The sequence below is a fragment of the Canis lupus genome, chromosome 7 (genome assembly GCF_048164855.1).
Source record: "Canis lupus baileyi chromosome 7, mCanLup2.hap1, whole genome shotgun sequence".
NCBI lineage: Eukaryota > Metazoa > Chordata > Mammalia > Carnivora > Canidae > Canis > Canis lupus.
The window spans coordinates 2,112,164-2,127,721 of NC_132844.1; the positions used below are offsets into that span (position 1 = coordinate 2,112,164).

Sequence of the window (15,558 nt, forward strand, 5' to 3'; positions counted from 1 at the left end):
ATTGGGATAAAATAGAATTCAATACTATTTGTCCTCATACTATTAAACCCATCTCCTATCACAGTGGAGTAATAAAAATCTGAATTGTCTGGACCCTGAGACTATTGTTTCTCCCGCTGGATATTTGTCTAAGTCTCTTTCTTTTTCTGCTTCCAGAATATTCTAGCCCATCGTTTCCCAAAACGCCTCCAATAAATCACTAATGCTTCAAGAAAGTGCCATCGTCAAAAAAATACTTGCAAGGGCAGCACATTTAGAGCCTCGCAATGCACGTTATCATATCAAAGGCTCTGAGAAGTACACAGTAGAAATCTCTTTTTGACTCTTCTAATCTGAACTGGCTGTAGGGTCAATACCTGCTAATGGCTGCTACAACATCTCTTTCGCGCTGCTCTGTTTGTCCGAGAAGTATGGAGGTCCTAAGAGTGAGTCTCTATCCGTAGTTCCCCCCTCCACATTCAGCCTCCCGATCCATTTGTTCCTAAGGAGACGACAACCTTTACCTCAATCCCCACACAAATTCAGTGGTCACCTCTACTTGAGCAGAGCATCCTCGTCTCAAGCTTCATGGTCTTGAGCTTAACGACTTAAGAGTTGAATTTGCTTTGTGTCCACCATCAAGTCTCCCCTCATGTACGACGATTTGGGGAGTCATACTGCCTGTGCTAGATATTTTGTTTTTTTTGTTGGTTGTTTCCTCCTTTGGGTTTGGTTTAGTTTTGGCAAGGGTTGCGGTAGGAGTTTGGGGGCAGGCTGAATGGCCTTGCGGCTTCATTCCTACTTTTGGAAAACGTTCCTTTTTGTGCAGTTTGGTGAGACGCTGTGCATTGCCAATGTCTCCCGGCAGCCTCGGCCTGAGCACGGGGTCTGGGCTCAGCCAGTCAGCCTCCCACTGGGGACTCAGAACCTTGAGTTATCAGCACAGAAAAATATGGGAGAAGAAAAGAACAGAGAAATATGAATGGTTACAGTTCACTCATAGGGTGGCAGTGGTGGTTTTAGCAGAGTCCTTTACAACACTGGCCTGGTCACCCCAGATGACCTGATGCATTTTAAAGTTTGACAACCACTGCTTCAGGTTCCTCTGCTTCAGATCTTTCTTATATATCAGCCTTTCCAGGAAGATTTAATTATTATTTAACTCTTCCTTTTCTAGAGTCTTATGACCCTTAATATCTATAGCAGTTGCTGAACCTATGCTATGTTGCTTTGCTCTTAATTAAGTGGGTACCTTATTCCTAAAACTAGTTTCTAAGCTTCTAGAAGGCTGGATAGAAGTCACCATGACTTACATAAAGTAATAACTCACTTGGGAATGCATGAATAGTTACTAATGACAAATTAATTGCGCCTGATATGCAAACTTTCGTATTTTCTAGAAAATAAACTTTAAATTAGTTCATCTCTGTTCAAGAGCTTCTAAATCAATGGTTCTCAAATTTGCAATTCTTTATTTTTAAGGAATTTGTGTATTTATTTATTTGAGAAAGAGAGAGAGAGAATGAGGTAGGAGGAGGGAGAGGGACAAGCAGACTCCCTGCTGAGTGCAGAGCCCCAGGCTGGGCTCCGTCTCAGGACACTGAGATCACGACCTGGGTTGAAACCAAAAGTTGGATGCTTAACCCACTGAGCCATCCAGGAGCCTCTCAAATTTGTGGTATTTTTAAACCACCTAGAAAGTTATAACAAACACATATACTCCAGTCACAACTTCAGGGAATCTTATCTAATCGATTTGGGGTGCAGCAGTCTGGGCGTTGTGATTCTCAAAAGTTCCTAAATGATTCTACATGACAAGCAAGGTTGTGTTCATGATTCTGATATCGAAAGGGTGGTTCAAAAACCAGGAGCAGCAGTTCACCGGGGAGCTTCAGAATGTGCAGCTTAACAAGCTTCCCAGAGGATTCCTATATGTATTAGAGTACGAGAAGCACTTGGTCTAGAGCAGTAAAAGTCAATAGAAACATAAGCCTGAGATACTGAGATTTATAAGAAATATATATTTGGTCATTCAAATGACCAAAATACATTTTTCTTACCCGTACCCATATTTGGTCTTTGTCCACACTTCCTAGCTGACAGCTCCCACCACCCTTGGAATTTCCTGAACAAATAGGAGCAACAGGCACATCTTTTGTTAAAATATTTGATCTCTTGTCCTCTGTTCCTGAAATCCCTTCAGAGCCATAAAGGTGAAATGGGTGTCTTGTTATTCATAATAAATTTCTTTCCACCACAACTGGGCTTGTACTAATGAGATGACTTTGGAAAATACCTACAAATGGAGGTGGGTTGGAGGAGAACCTCAGTCCCATTCGATGATTTCCAGGGAGACGAGAGGGGTGGAGGCTGAATTGGTCATCATTGGCCAAAGATTTAATCAGTCACACCTGTGTAATAAATGCCTAATTTATGTAATTAAGCCATCATAAAAACCCAATGGGAGGGGATTCAGAGAGCTTTCAATTTGCAGAACCAGAAACTACCACCCTGCCAGACCCCAAATTCTACAGGAATAAGAGCTCCTTTGTTCAAGTCTTTGACCTACATATTTCTTCATCTACCTATTGATTTGTATCTTCCAATATCCTTTGCAACCGGTATTCTAGTGAGTAAATGGGTTTCCCGGGTTCTGTGAGACGCCCTAACAAATGAATGAAACCCAAGAAAAGGATAGTGGGAACTTCTGGCTTACAGCCAGTCAAGCCCAGGTAACAACGTGGGCTTGCGATCGGCATCTAAAGGGGATGGGGAGCAAGCCAATCTTGTGGGACTGAGCCCTAACTAGTGGAATCTGATGCTACCTTTGAGTAGTGTCAGAGCTGAGTTCAATTGTAGGACCCCCAGCTGGTGTCTGAAGATGGTCTGTTGGTGTGGGGAGCCCCCCCCACAACATACACACATTAGAATTGGGTGCAGAACCCTTGTTTTTTAAAGATTTTTATTTACTTATTCATGAGAGACACAGCATGAGAGAGAGGCAGAGACACAGGCAGAGGGAGAAGCAGGCTCCATGCAGGGAGCCTGATGTGGGACTCGATCCTGGGTTTCCAGAGTCATGACCTGGGCCAAAGGCAGACGCTCCACTGCTGAGCCACCCAGGCATCCCAGGGTGGCGTCCCAGGGTGCAGAACCCTTTTAAAGCCACCTCTACAATTTCATATCTCCTAGTAGCCATATTTAAAAAGCTTTTAAAAGGGAAAAAAAATTAAGAATATATGACCCAATGTATCTCAAATATTATCACTTCAATAATTAATATAAGACTTTCAGTTAACTGTTTTACAAGGCCCTCTTTCTTCCCACTAAATTTTTGAAATCCAATGTGTATTTCACACAGGCAGCCTGTCTCCCATCAGTCCAGTCACATTTCAAGTGCTCCCAAGCCACACGTGGCGACTGGCTACCATGTTGAAGAGGGCAGCTCTAGAGCTCGTTCACGTTTCCATCTCTGACGCCAACTCCACCTTGCCTTACAAAAGCTTTGCGCCGTAGTCAAAGGACCTTTTCACCGGCCCATCGACCATCACTTTCCTGTCTTTGCAGTGCTGTCCCCATGGCTCCTCGCAGCCTGGAAAGCCCTTCCTCTTCTCCCTCCTGGTCTAGGTTCCATTCTTCTTCTTCTTCTTTCTTCTTTTTTCTTTCTTCTTCTTTTTTTTTTCTTTAAACCAGTCCAGGTCTATATTTCCTGGGCAACACTTTCCTAGAATGGTCCCAGATTACATTGGTTAGTTTCTGCTCTAGGTTTTCTATAGGGGTAAGATTTAAATTCTTACTTATTAGTGAAGATGGCAAAAGATGATGTTAGAAAACTAAACATGGGATGCAATTAGAATTGGAAAAATGCGTTCCTTCTCGATAAACACAAAATGGAGGCCTCAGAAGGCTGGTATCAGAAAACAAGTTCCCGTTAAGGAGGAACAACCTTCCTAGGAATCTAAATCAATCCACAAATTCTTCTCCTGGAGATCTTTCACAGTTACGCTTGCCTGCCATTCCCCACCCCACACTACTAGAGTTAAATGACTAATGCTCTACCTTAAGCATAGACTCACATGAAAGCAACAACTCCTCTTAATTGCTCCAAAATGGAACTGAGACAAAGATGGAATATTCAAAAAAAAAAAAAAAGACTTTATGAATAGTCCAGTTAATAAAGTAAATTTAATGAATTTTGACAATATGACTTGTGAAAGTTAACCTCTTTTCTGCAAGAGCAAGAATACCTCATTCCCATAGGACACGGACAGGGACTCGGGAGAGAACCTGCACACTTCTCCCTTCCTTGCTCCTCTTCTTCCTCCACAGGGCGACATTATCTTTAGCCTACAGACCTAGCACTTCCAAGATATCTTGATTTCTCTTGGTCTAAACTTGTACCGTCCAATATGGTAGCCATTCACCCTCCTGGGCTCCTGAATACCTGAACCAAACTGAGATGGGCTGTAAGTGTAAAATACGTACTAGATTTCGAGGTTCAATACATGTATGAGTTTTCCATTGCTGCTTTAAAAAATCACCGTAAACCAAGTGGCATTAAACACTCCTTTGTTAGCTCACATTTCTGTAGCCCAGCAGTTGTGGTGTGCTGTGGCTTAGGCGAACCCTCTGCTTAGAGCCTCACGAGGCCCAGAGCAAAGCCTCCGTAGGCCTGTATTCTTCTCTGGAGGTGAATCTGCTTCCAGGATCATTCCGCTTGTCGGCCAAATTCATTCAGGTTGTCCCTTACAGTTGTTGGTGGGGGCGAGGGGGGTGGGGGTCTCGTTCCCTTCCCGGCTGGCAGAAAGGAGCCCCTTCCATCTCCCGAAGGCCACCCCCATCCGTTGTCCCGTTAGCCCCTTCATCCTTAAACCAGCCACAGCATGTTGAATCTTTCTCGTGCTTTACAATCTTTGACTTCTTTTTCACATCTTTTCTTGCTTTTCAGAACTCCTGTGATTGGATCCACTGCAGCAAGCCTGGATAATCTCCCTATTTTAAAATCTGTAAACTTAATTACCTTTGCAAAGTCCCTTTTGCTATGTTAATGTCACATATTCGCAGGTTTCAGGGATTAGGGCCTGGGAGCCATTCTATTAAAATGCAGAAAAAAGGGGAAAATATTTCATTGACACTTTTTAATATTTCTCTTATGTTAAAATTGTAATATTTTAGATATTTAAGCTTAAATAAGATATATAATTGAAATTAATTTCACCTGTGTCTTTTTACTTGTTTAACTACCGTATATTTGAAATTGCATGTACGGCTCGCATGCTGCCTTGCATCACACTTCTGTTGGTCAGCACTGGTCTAAACCTAGAGGAGGTTAAATCCGCTTTACCATCTTTATAGCCTGTGACACCTGTCCTGTGGACTACTTCTTCCATAAGAAACGCTTCCCTTACAATCACGTGTGTGTGGCCTTACACCTTCAGGACTCCAACCACAATGCAAAAATCACAACTTTCATACAAGACTTACTCAAATAGGGTGATAGATAGAGTGCGGAGATGTAGGTTCAGGGACTCATTTCCATATAAGGGAAGGACCGCAGGCCAACAGGATGGATCTATAACCCTAGTAATTACTGAGCTTGCCCTCTGAGGTTGAGCTTCTTATTCATCTTTTCATTTCTGGTTGTGGGTACAGAGAGGGGTTCTTTGAACGACTATTTGCTCATCCAACTTTTTATCTAGATGTCAGCGCCTGGCTAGTTAAAAGGGGAAAAAAAAAAAAAGATGGCTATCCCCTCTTTCCTACAATGACAAATACTTCCATGCTATAACTGAAAGGATCGGCCTCCATTTAAACTATAAGCCGGGGATCCCTGGGTGGCTCAGCGGTTCAACGCCTGCCTTTGGCCCAGGGCGTGATCCTGGAGTCCCGGGATCGAGTCCTGCGTCGGGCTCCCGGCATGGAGCCTGCTTCTCCGTCTGCCTGTGTCTCTGCCTCTCTCTCTCTCTGTATTATGAATAAATAAATAAAATTAAAAAAAAATAAACTATAAGCCAAACACTATTTAACATTGAGTCTCTATGAGACAAGAGAGTGCGGTGATGCTCAGAAAAAAAAAAAAATCTCCACCAAATGATCACTCTAACTAAATGTTTTCATTAACTGTGCTTTCTTTGGCTTCGGTACAAAACCAAACCAGAATCTATGACTGTTTTCAAAACTGGGTTTCGAAAAGATTGTTTTGGATGTGCTACTTTGCCTGGTGTTTAGTTTTAATCCAACACAGTACCAAAATGTTACTAGTGAGTATGTTAGACTCCCCCCGCCCGGCCCACCGCCGCCCTCCACCCGGCAAGCGGGAAGGCTGGGATACCCGTGGGAGTTGAAGAGCCGCACACAAATAAGGTGTAAACACCCCGATGGAATCCTCCGACCGTAGGCAAGGCGGAAACCCTCTCCAAGGGCTCTTTGCTTCTCAGTTTCTGGGTCTGTAGCCGCTCCCAGCCCGAGGTGGGGTCTTGCACACACTAGGCCAACTCACTTGACTATCATGCCCGGCATCAGCTACGGAGCCAAGGACCCTCCGAGGAGAGGCCGGGCTTGCTGAGAAGCACCGGCTGCTGAGTGCTCCTCTCCTGCCGGACATAAACCCGGAGCAAGGCAGATTATGAGAAGCCAGACTCCTCTCACTCACCCCCTGGTCCTTCTCTGTAATCTTCCTGGCACCAAAAGACAAAGAAAGAACAAACACCCTTAGGGAGATAATATTAACATTTTTAAATAAAGTCCACTAATTGGGAGGACTCACAGATGAAGGGAGGCGTCCTTCAAAAATCTGTTGTCAGGCCTTTGTGGACTTTATTGCTTATCAGCATTTTCCCCCTGGAGAAAAACAGAACAGCAACATTCGTTCGAGAAAAAAGCCAATTGTGTTGCTTCCTTTCTTATTACTTTTATTGTTTGAGGTTTCTTTTAGACTATCATGTGGCATTGTGATTTTGAGAGGGGGGAGAAAAACCAACCCCTGGTCTTTCAAACTTAAGAATGCGATCCTAGGCTATTGTTGCCAACAATGAGCTGAAGAGGTTAATGGATCACATACCTGGCAAACAGCCATTCTCCCTCCTGCTCAAATAATATCAGACAACAAACGTTGTGCCGTGGCTGCTGAGCTTATCAGTTTGTCCGAGTAGTTGGTAAATAAGTTTTTCCTGACACGTGAGTCATCCCTTTCTAGAACTCGGCGGCTTTGTCCTTCAGGCTGGGCCCTGACAGTCAACATGAAGTGCAGTTTGGGATCCGAGCGCAGGAGCTTCCAAAGTGATGCTAAGAGCAGGCCTGTGGGAAGGGGCCGGGCCGGCTGTTGAAGGCGAAGCTGCAAATAGGGCGCCTCGCCCGCGCCCATGCCCATGCCCATGCCCATGCCCATGCCCATGGCGTCCGACCTTTCCTCCTCGGATCGCCTGCATTGACCGGCTGGAGTCCGCGTGATACAAAGACACGGATGCCGGAGGGAGCATCTCTGCCCTTGTCACCCATCTCGTTACGCGGAGCCTCCTCTGCGGCCCCAGGGGGACCCGCCCGGGCCGCTGTGACTGTCCCTGGGATGCAGACAGGCCGGCGGGGGCGGGGCCGTGGGATGCGCGGCCCAGACTTGTCCGTGTGCTGCACCTGCACCTGCACCTGAGTTAGCAAGAGGGCTGAAGCCCCAGCAGCCAAATGGGGCTGGGGGGGGGCGTTGCTCATCATCATCATCGTCATTATTTATTATTATTATTATCATCATTATTATTATTTCCAAGGAAACTCCGGAGAGAGGAAAGTTCATCAATCGGGGGGGGGGGGGGGGGCGTTAGTTTTCCGGGGCCTCCCGCCTGGGCGGGCGTGGGAGCCGCTGGGCAGCCGCGGGGCCGCGGGGTCCCGGGCGGGGGGGGCGGGGGGGCGGGGGGGCGGGAGCTGCACCTGCGCCTCCCGGGCCTCGGCGGCCGCGGCGGGGCTGCGGGTTGGGCTGCGCGCGGGCGGGGCGTCGGCGCGGGCGGGCGGGCGGGCGGGCTGGCAGCCGGGCGGTGATCGCCCCCTGCGCCTCGGGACGCGCACAGCAGGCCGCCCCCCCCCCCCCCCGCTCCCCGCCCCGCCCCGCCCCCCGCACCTGTGCGCCCCGCCCCCGCCTCCCCCCGCCCCCCGCCCCCCGCCCCCGGGGCTCCCGCGGGGTCCCGGCCTGCGCCCTCCGGGGGGGACCCCCGCGCCGCCCCCGCACCTCCCCGCCCCGCGCTGCGGCTGCGGCCCGCCTCTGGGAGCGGGGCGCGCCCGGCGGGGGAGGAGCCGGGGCGGGGCGGGGCGCGGAGGAGGGAGGGGCGGGGGGGCCGCAGCCAGTCCGCAGCCGGCGGGGCCGGGTTCGCCCAGACGCGCGCGCCCGCAGCCGAGCTCGGGCCGGGACCGCCGCCGGGAGGGGGACCCCGCGGCCCGGAGCGCTGCTGCCCGGAGGCCCTCGGCGCCGCGGGCCCGGGAGGATGCGCGCCGCCCCCCGCACGGCGGCCCCGGGCCTGGGCGAGCCTGCGCCGCGGGAGCGCGCCCTGCAGCCCCTGCAGCCCCCGCCGCCCGCCCCCGCCCCCGCCCCCGCGCGCCGCGCGCCCTGAGCCCCCCCGCGCCCCCCCGCGCCCCCCGCCCCCCGCTCCGCCCCGCCCCGCCCCGCCCCGCCCGCCCGAGCCCGCGCCCGCGCCCCGGCTTCCGAAACTACGGGACCAAGTGCCGCCGGGACTGCGGGAGCCGCGCCGGGGACCCAGGTGAGCGGCCGCGCGGCCCTGCACGCCGGGAGCGGGGCCCGGGGCTCGGGGGCGCCCTCCTCCGCGCCGCGCCGCGCCGCACCGCGCCGGCTCCCCCGAGGCGGCCCCCGGGCGCGGGGTTCGAGTGCTGCGGGGCGCGGAGGACGGCGGTCGTCGGGGCGCTGCGCCGGGGCTTCGGGGAGGCCGGCACCTCGCGGTGGCCGCGCTCCGCAGAGTTGGGGGGTCGCGCCCCGGCTGCCCGGGCCGGGGGCTGGGGGTCGGGGTCCGGGGGTCGGGGTCCGGGGTCCGGAGTCTGGGGGCTGGGGGCTGGGGGCCGCGGCCGCAGGAGGACTGCGGCCCCGTGAACTTGCGGGCCGGGGGCGCCCCATCCCTCGGGGCCCCATCCCTGGCGACCTCATTCCTCCCTGGCGGCCCCATCCCATCCTTGGGGTCCCCATCCCTCCCTGGCGACTCCATCCTTCCCTGGCGGCCCCATCCCTCGGGGCCCCATCCCATCCCACAGGACCCCCATCCCTCCTACCTGGCGGCCCCATCCCTTGGGGCCCCACCCCATCCCTGGCGGCCGCATCCCATCCCTCGGGACTCCATCCCTCCCTGGCGACTCCATCCCTCCCTCCGGACCCCATCCCATCCCTCCCTGGCGGCCCCATCCCTTCCCCGGACCCCATCCCTCCCTCGGGACCCCATCCCATCCCTCCGGACCCCATCCCTCCCTCGGGACCCCATCCCTTCCCCGGACCCCATCCCTCCCTCGGGACCCCATCCCTCCCCCGGGCCCCATCCCATCCCTCGGGACCCCATCCCTTCCCCGGACCCCATCCCATCCCTCGGGACCCCATCCCTCCCCCGGGCCCCATCCCATCCCTCCGGGCCCCATCCCTCCCTCGGGACCCCATCCCTTCCCCGGACCCCATCCCATCCCTCGGGACCCCATCCCTCCCCCGGGCCCCATCCCTCCCTGGCGGCCCCAGCCCCCGCCACACGCGCGCACACCCCGACACGGATGCGGTCGCGGGCGCAGAGGCCAGGAGGTCGCGGGGTCGCCGCGCCGCTGCCCCGAGCGAGCGCCGACTCGGCCCGGACGCCCCTACCTGGGCTCAGGTACCCGCGAGCAAGCCCCCGCGCCTCGCTGGCTGCGCTCCCGGCTTGGCTCCCGAGGCCGGAGGGCGCCCGCGCGGGACAGCGGCGGCCCCGGGCCTGCCCCCGCCTCCCCCTCCGTCCATCGCAGAACCACCTTCTTCTTGGAAATCGTTGATCCCTTCAGGGGAGGTTTAATATTTGCAAAGTGCTTTGTATCATATTACTTGGTGGATGCATTTAATTGCACTGTAACTCTTCCCTGATTTATGTAAACTTGGTCTGATAAATAGCAAACAGGGCCAGGCCGGGGTGGCGGCAGTGGGGGGTCGATCTAGCTCCAAAGACGCCCCTTTCCAGGCAGGTTTGCTGGAAGTGCTACCGGCGCGGCGCTTCTGAAAGCTTTTGCTCAGTAGTTTTGACATATTTCAGGGCTTTTTAGACAAATGTGGCCGTTTCCATTTATCTCCAGGGTGTTCGGTTTCTGTTCCAAGAAAAAGTTGAAGTGGAGGTAAGGAAGGAGATCACGCATTTGGATATCAGGACTGTTTGTAAAAGGTATTTTAAGGTATGATACTTTATCGATATCAATGATGTAGCAGATTTTTTTTTTTTTTTAAAGTTGCCCTTAGCGATTTCTCCGAACGGAGCTCTTAAAAGGAGAAATGAAAAAAAAAAAATGCTCCTTAACCCTTGTTTTCAGATAGGTGCTACATCAACTTACGGGGGAAATGGTGAGCCTAGTATTTAACGCAGTTGCACAGAGGCGCTAGGATGGTGGTTTCTAGGTGAAGCCAGACCTGATGCTTCGATGTTCATACTGGAAGTTGCTCCCTTTTCGGCATCTTTGTGAGGAGGTGCTCCTTCCAGTGTTTTGATTATGCTTTCATCATTGTCCTTCCTTTTTCGCTGGCGTACACAGATGTTTTTGAATGAATAACCTTCTTACTCACTGAATTTTCACTCATTCAAAAAGTATTTGTTGAGCGCCTGAGCACACACGCATATGCAAAGCTAAGCTGGATGTTATTTTAAATAACAAGGAAGGATTTTCGGTAGAAGCAGGATGCTTCCTCCTACACTGTGTAAAAAGAACTGCAAGATCAGGGGCTTACTTGGGGGAAGCAGCGTCTTGCCCAAAGTAGGTGGTCAACAAAGAGCGGTTGACTCAAAAATCCTCCGAGACACGTTAACCGGCCAACTTCGCTGCTTTCACCCTAAAATCGATCACTATTCTTAACGCACCACCTCCCGGAGCCGTGACTCAACCTCAGAGAATTGATGCTGACTTTACTCGTCTTGCTCTTTGTCTGGATACTTTGGAGAAATAGCAGCATCCATGCCCTGCTCTAGCTTTCCGCGTGTGATTTCTGTGGAGCCGTGCCAGACCCGCTACGTCATTAGTATTCATTTATGAGTAAATGCAAATGTTCCTGTTGCATTGAGAAAGTGCCCTCGGATTCATAGAACACAGCATATATTTTGCTCCTTTCTTTCTCTTTACAGTCTCAGAAGCTGTAACGACTCTGACAAATGCGATCCTATGTCAAAGAGCAGGTTAGTTATTTTTATTTAGAAAAAAAAAGGTCGCTTAAGATTATTTAAGAAAAGGAGACCCTCTTACGGAAATTCTAGTTGAGAATTTTCTTTAGCTCTCTTGACATGTCTGGCAGGATGGTCTTTTATTTTAGGGACGTTCATTCATGAGTGAAATAACTCTCAAGATAACTTCCTAGTAAAGGGAGCTGGCACGGGAGGGAATTCTTGCTAAAAATGATGCTAACAACTCTGGGAATAGAGTGTGAGCAGTACCGCTAGGTTTGTGCCATTGGAATTATGGGAATGCTTATATATTTGATTGGTTTTTATAGGCGTGGCTTTTTTGGGATTTCTTTGTGATACTTTATTCAAGTACCTTCATATTTCGCGGTTAGTGCAGTTAGGTGAGGAGTTATTGTTTGGTAATGGACTTATAGTTTTTTTTTTTTTCTTTCAGAAAAGATAAATAGTTTGAAAGAAGAGACCAAGTTGAGTTAAGGGACTAACTATTCAAACCACAGATTCATCTTCTTTCAGGGTTTATCCGCTTTCGGTAGGAGGGAAACTTCAGAACTGAAATAACTGGTTAAACTTTCCACATGACCTAAATTGCTACTATATAGAAAAAAACCTACATTTTACTTTTTCTGCAAATTTAAGATGAATTCTTTAAAACCAGCACAAGTGTAATTTTTTTTCCCCCTCCCCGGAATCTACTCTCATTGTTGATACATTTTGGTCCCTCTAGGATCAGTGCTAGTTTCTGAGAGTCATGATGTTTCCCTAACCTTTATAGCAGAAGTACAGTTAAAGCAAGACATTTATAACTGCGTTTAAAAAAAATCACTGATCTAAGTCAAAAATATTTCAGAGCAGCTAACACCTCACAAAAGTGGAAGCAAATGATGGTATCTGGAGGTCCACAGAAGGTATAGGCAGGATAAATGCAACTTTATAGATCTCCTGTGCAAGCTCTATTATCATGTCTTAATTCACGTTTGGTACAATGGATTGTTTTCCATATATTTTTTTAAAGTTTTATGAAAGGCAACTATGTCAGTTTAAGAGGTGATGGAAGAGTTGGCTTGCCATTAGCCCGCTTGACCTAGATTATGAATGGGAGGTGGGGAGGTTTTACATGGGTACACCTATGCTTTTAGGTCCATACACGCATATATACTCATATGCATACACATGGAGCTTATCTTTATTCATTTATGTTTCCGCATATTTCTGTGCTTTGCCCGATAACTCTACGTAACAGGAAGAGGGTCTCCTTTGTGGCATGCGTAGTTCGTGGAGTCAGCAGCCTTTTGAGAATGGTATTGACAAATGCTCACATGCTTTGATGTTAAAAATTGGAGCATATTCACCCCTTTTCTTTTCTTGAACAACTTAATCCAGAAGCTCTCATCGTAATGTTTAATATGTGCCTGCCGCCGTCCAAAGAATTCTCCCAGCATTAACTCACCGAATCCCGCTAGGCACCCAGGCACCCCGCTCCGCCCCGTTTCACAGAGGGGGCACGTCCTTACTGGCCTTGAGAAGACGAGCCAAGTGAGGTGCAGGGGGCCGCAGAAGGGGCTCGGGCTCGGCAGCTCCCGGGTGGCGGAGGCCGCGGTCAAGGCCAGGCCGTCCGCCGCGTGGTGCCGCTGCTCGAGGACGGATGCCGGGGCAAGTGCACTTGAACAGGGGCCGAGTGCGGAGCAAGTTAGGTCATATGACAGGTACATCCTGGCAACCGAGATGTGCCACAGTTTTCAACTTTGAGCCAATTCGTAAGGCAGTCCTCAGGAAGGCCGTTGTCCTGAAGCACCGACGTAGCCTGAGCTAGAGCAAGAGCGGGGCTGGGACTTCACGTGGGTTTTAATGGGCTTGATGATTTCCTTAGGTTCAGCTACTTTTAAATTAGGTAACTTAAGGACGGATGCTGTATTTAAGTAGTTTTAATAGCTCAGAGGCTCTGGTACTGAATGTTTTATGTTTCCCATAATATCCTTATAATGGGAACTTCTCGTGTAGAGGTCGATGTTATGTGTCACTTGCTGGTACTCGCCAAAGGAGCGGGAGTTTTTTATGAAAGGGTGAAATGAGCCTTAATCTGTTCTGATGCACAGGGCATACCGTTGGCATCCAATTAATGTTTACTATGTGAATTGATACAGAATATGCTACAAGATGATAGTCCAGAGGTTAAAAAAAAAAAAGTCTTTATATTGCATAGTTGCAAGACTGTGATTTAATATCGAATAGACCTTTTCCTTCCTCATGATCTCAGGACATTACTGTCTGCGAAACCCCGCGGAATAATAATCCTTATGAGACTGAATGGCCTGAGATAGGAAGAGGAGGGCATAAGGAGGGTGAAATAACAAACTCATTAACGTGTTTAAATCTAGAGGTCGACCAAAGGGAAACTGCCGTAATTGTACCTTTAATTTAAAAAAAAAAAAAAAAAAAAGAAGCATATAAGACGTAATGAGCATTAAGCAAAAGAATCTTTACACTGCTAATGAGCTCGCAGGACTGTCCTATCGTAAATATCAACAATCTTACTAAATCTATGGTTTGGAGAACTATGTATGAACATGTTAACATGTCACCATAATCTCTCTGCCTGTGGCTAACTAGCTCAAGTCAATGGAAGAAAAAAAAATCACAATTTCTGCATGTGCCGCAACATAAATAAGGTGTTTTTTTATGGTATAAGTACCGGAGCCAGAGCTGCCTGAACTAGAGGCCCCGCTTCAGGTTTTATGAGCTGTGGGATCTTGGGTAAATCACTTACCCTTTCTGTATCTTAGTAATATTCTCTTACGTGGTTGTGGAAATGCCAATTCCGGATTTCCATATGATGCGGTACGTGAAAGGAGTAGCAGGGAGGGTGGTGCGCGGTCAAGGCTCAGGAACTCGTAATCGATACCGCTGTTAGCGTCGTCGCCGACGGTCAAGCATAATGGGCCCAGGACCCCGGGCTGGTCTATGTATACGTGTGCGTACGTGTGGGTGTTGCGCCGGGTGTTCGTTACCATAAGACGTAGGTTCTACGGATTCTCTTACTGTCGAGGGAAAGGTAGAAAGAGAAGAAATTCGTGTTCAGACTGGTTCCAGATAAAGGCCTGTGCCAAGACCCGAAATTACACGGAGGCTTTGGGGACAGCCACTCTGCTATTTCCTCTTGCTGGGCCGGGCTATGCATTTTCTTACGGTTCTTTGGAAGATGTAGTTATAAGTTCTAGTTAATGGGAAAGAACACAAGGCATTGTAAAGCATTGAGATATATATATATTTTAAAGATTTTATTTATTTATTCATGACAGACACAGAGAGAGAGGCAGGGACACAGGCAGAGGGAGAAGCAGGCTCCATGCAGGGAGCCCGACGTGGGACTCGATCCCGGGTCTCCAGGATCATACCCCAGGCTGAAGGCGGCACCAAACCGCTGGGCCATCAGGGCTGCCCAAGCATTGAGATATTTATATTTATTTTTATAACCAATAGGAGTTGAAGTATTAGGACACGCAGAAATTTCTTACTCTTTTATGTCTATTTCCTTTTTTAATATTTTTATACCATATAGAGTTTGTGGTTTAGGGGTAAAAACGCTGTTTTCTAACTCTGGTCGTTAAGCTTGCATAAGATAATTGAAAAGATTAATTTTATTCTTAAATTTTTTATTTTTATTTTTATTTTTTAAATTTTATTATTTTTTTATTATATATTTATTTTTTATTGGTGTTCAATTTGCCACCATATAGAATAACACCCAGTGCTCATCCCGTCAAGTGCCCACCTCAGTGCCTGCCACCCAGCCACCCCCACTCCCCCACCTGGGAATGTGAACTGGTGCAGCCACTCTGGAAAACTGTGTGGAGGTTCCTCAAAGAGTTAAAAATATTCTTAGATTTTTTTTTTAATTTTAATTTTTAATTTTTATCTATTTTTTTAAAGATTATTTATTCATGAGAGACACACAGAGAAAGAGAGGCAGAGACCCAGGCAGAGGGAGAAGCAGGCTCCATGCAGGGAGCCCAACGTGGGACTCGATCCCGGGTCTCCAGGATCACACCCCAGGCTGATGGTGGCGCTAAACCGCTGAGCCACCTGGGCTGCCCTATTTTTAGTTTTTAAAGATTGATTCATCTGAGAGAGGGAGAGGGTGTGTGTGCGGGGGCCAGGGAGGGGGGCACAGAAGGAGTGGGAGAGAGAGAGAGACCCTCAA

At 49.4% G+C, this 15,558-nt stretch overlaps 1 protein-coding gene across 5 annotated transcripts in view; it reads left to right on the forward strand.

Moving 5' to 3' along the window:
* Positions 1-8,632: 8,632 nt before the first annotated feature.
* Positions 8,633-15,558, forward strand: part of HS3ST5 (heparan sulfate-glucosamine 3-sulfotransferase 5) — a 255,230-nt gene continuing 248,304 nt past the window's right edge. The window contains exons 1-3 of one of the 5 annotated variants that reach the window (XM_072831685.1): positions 8,648-8,720; positions 10,270-10,365; positions 11,304-11,354. The gene's annotated coding sequence lies outside the window, so the exon portion shown is untranslated. Of the gene's footprint in view, positions 8,721-10,269; positions 10,366-11,303; positions 11,355-15,558 lie in introns of all 5 variants that reach the window. The other 4 variants (XM_072831686.1, XM_072831690.1, XM_072831684.1 and 1 more) reach the window with 4 other exon arrangements.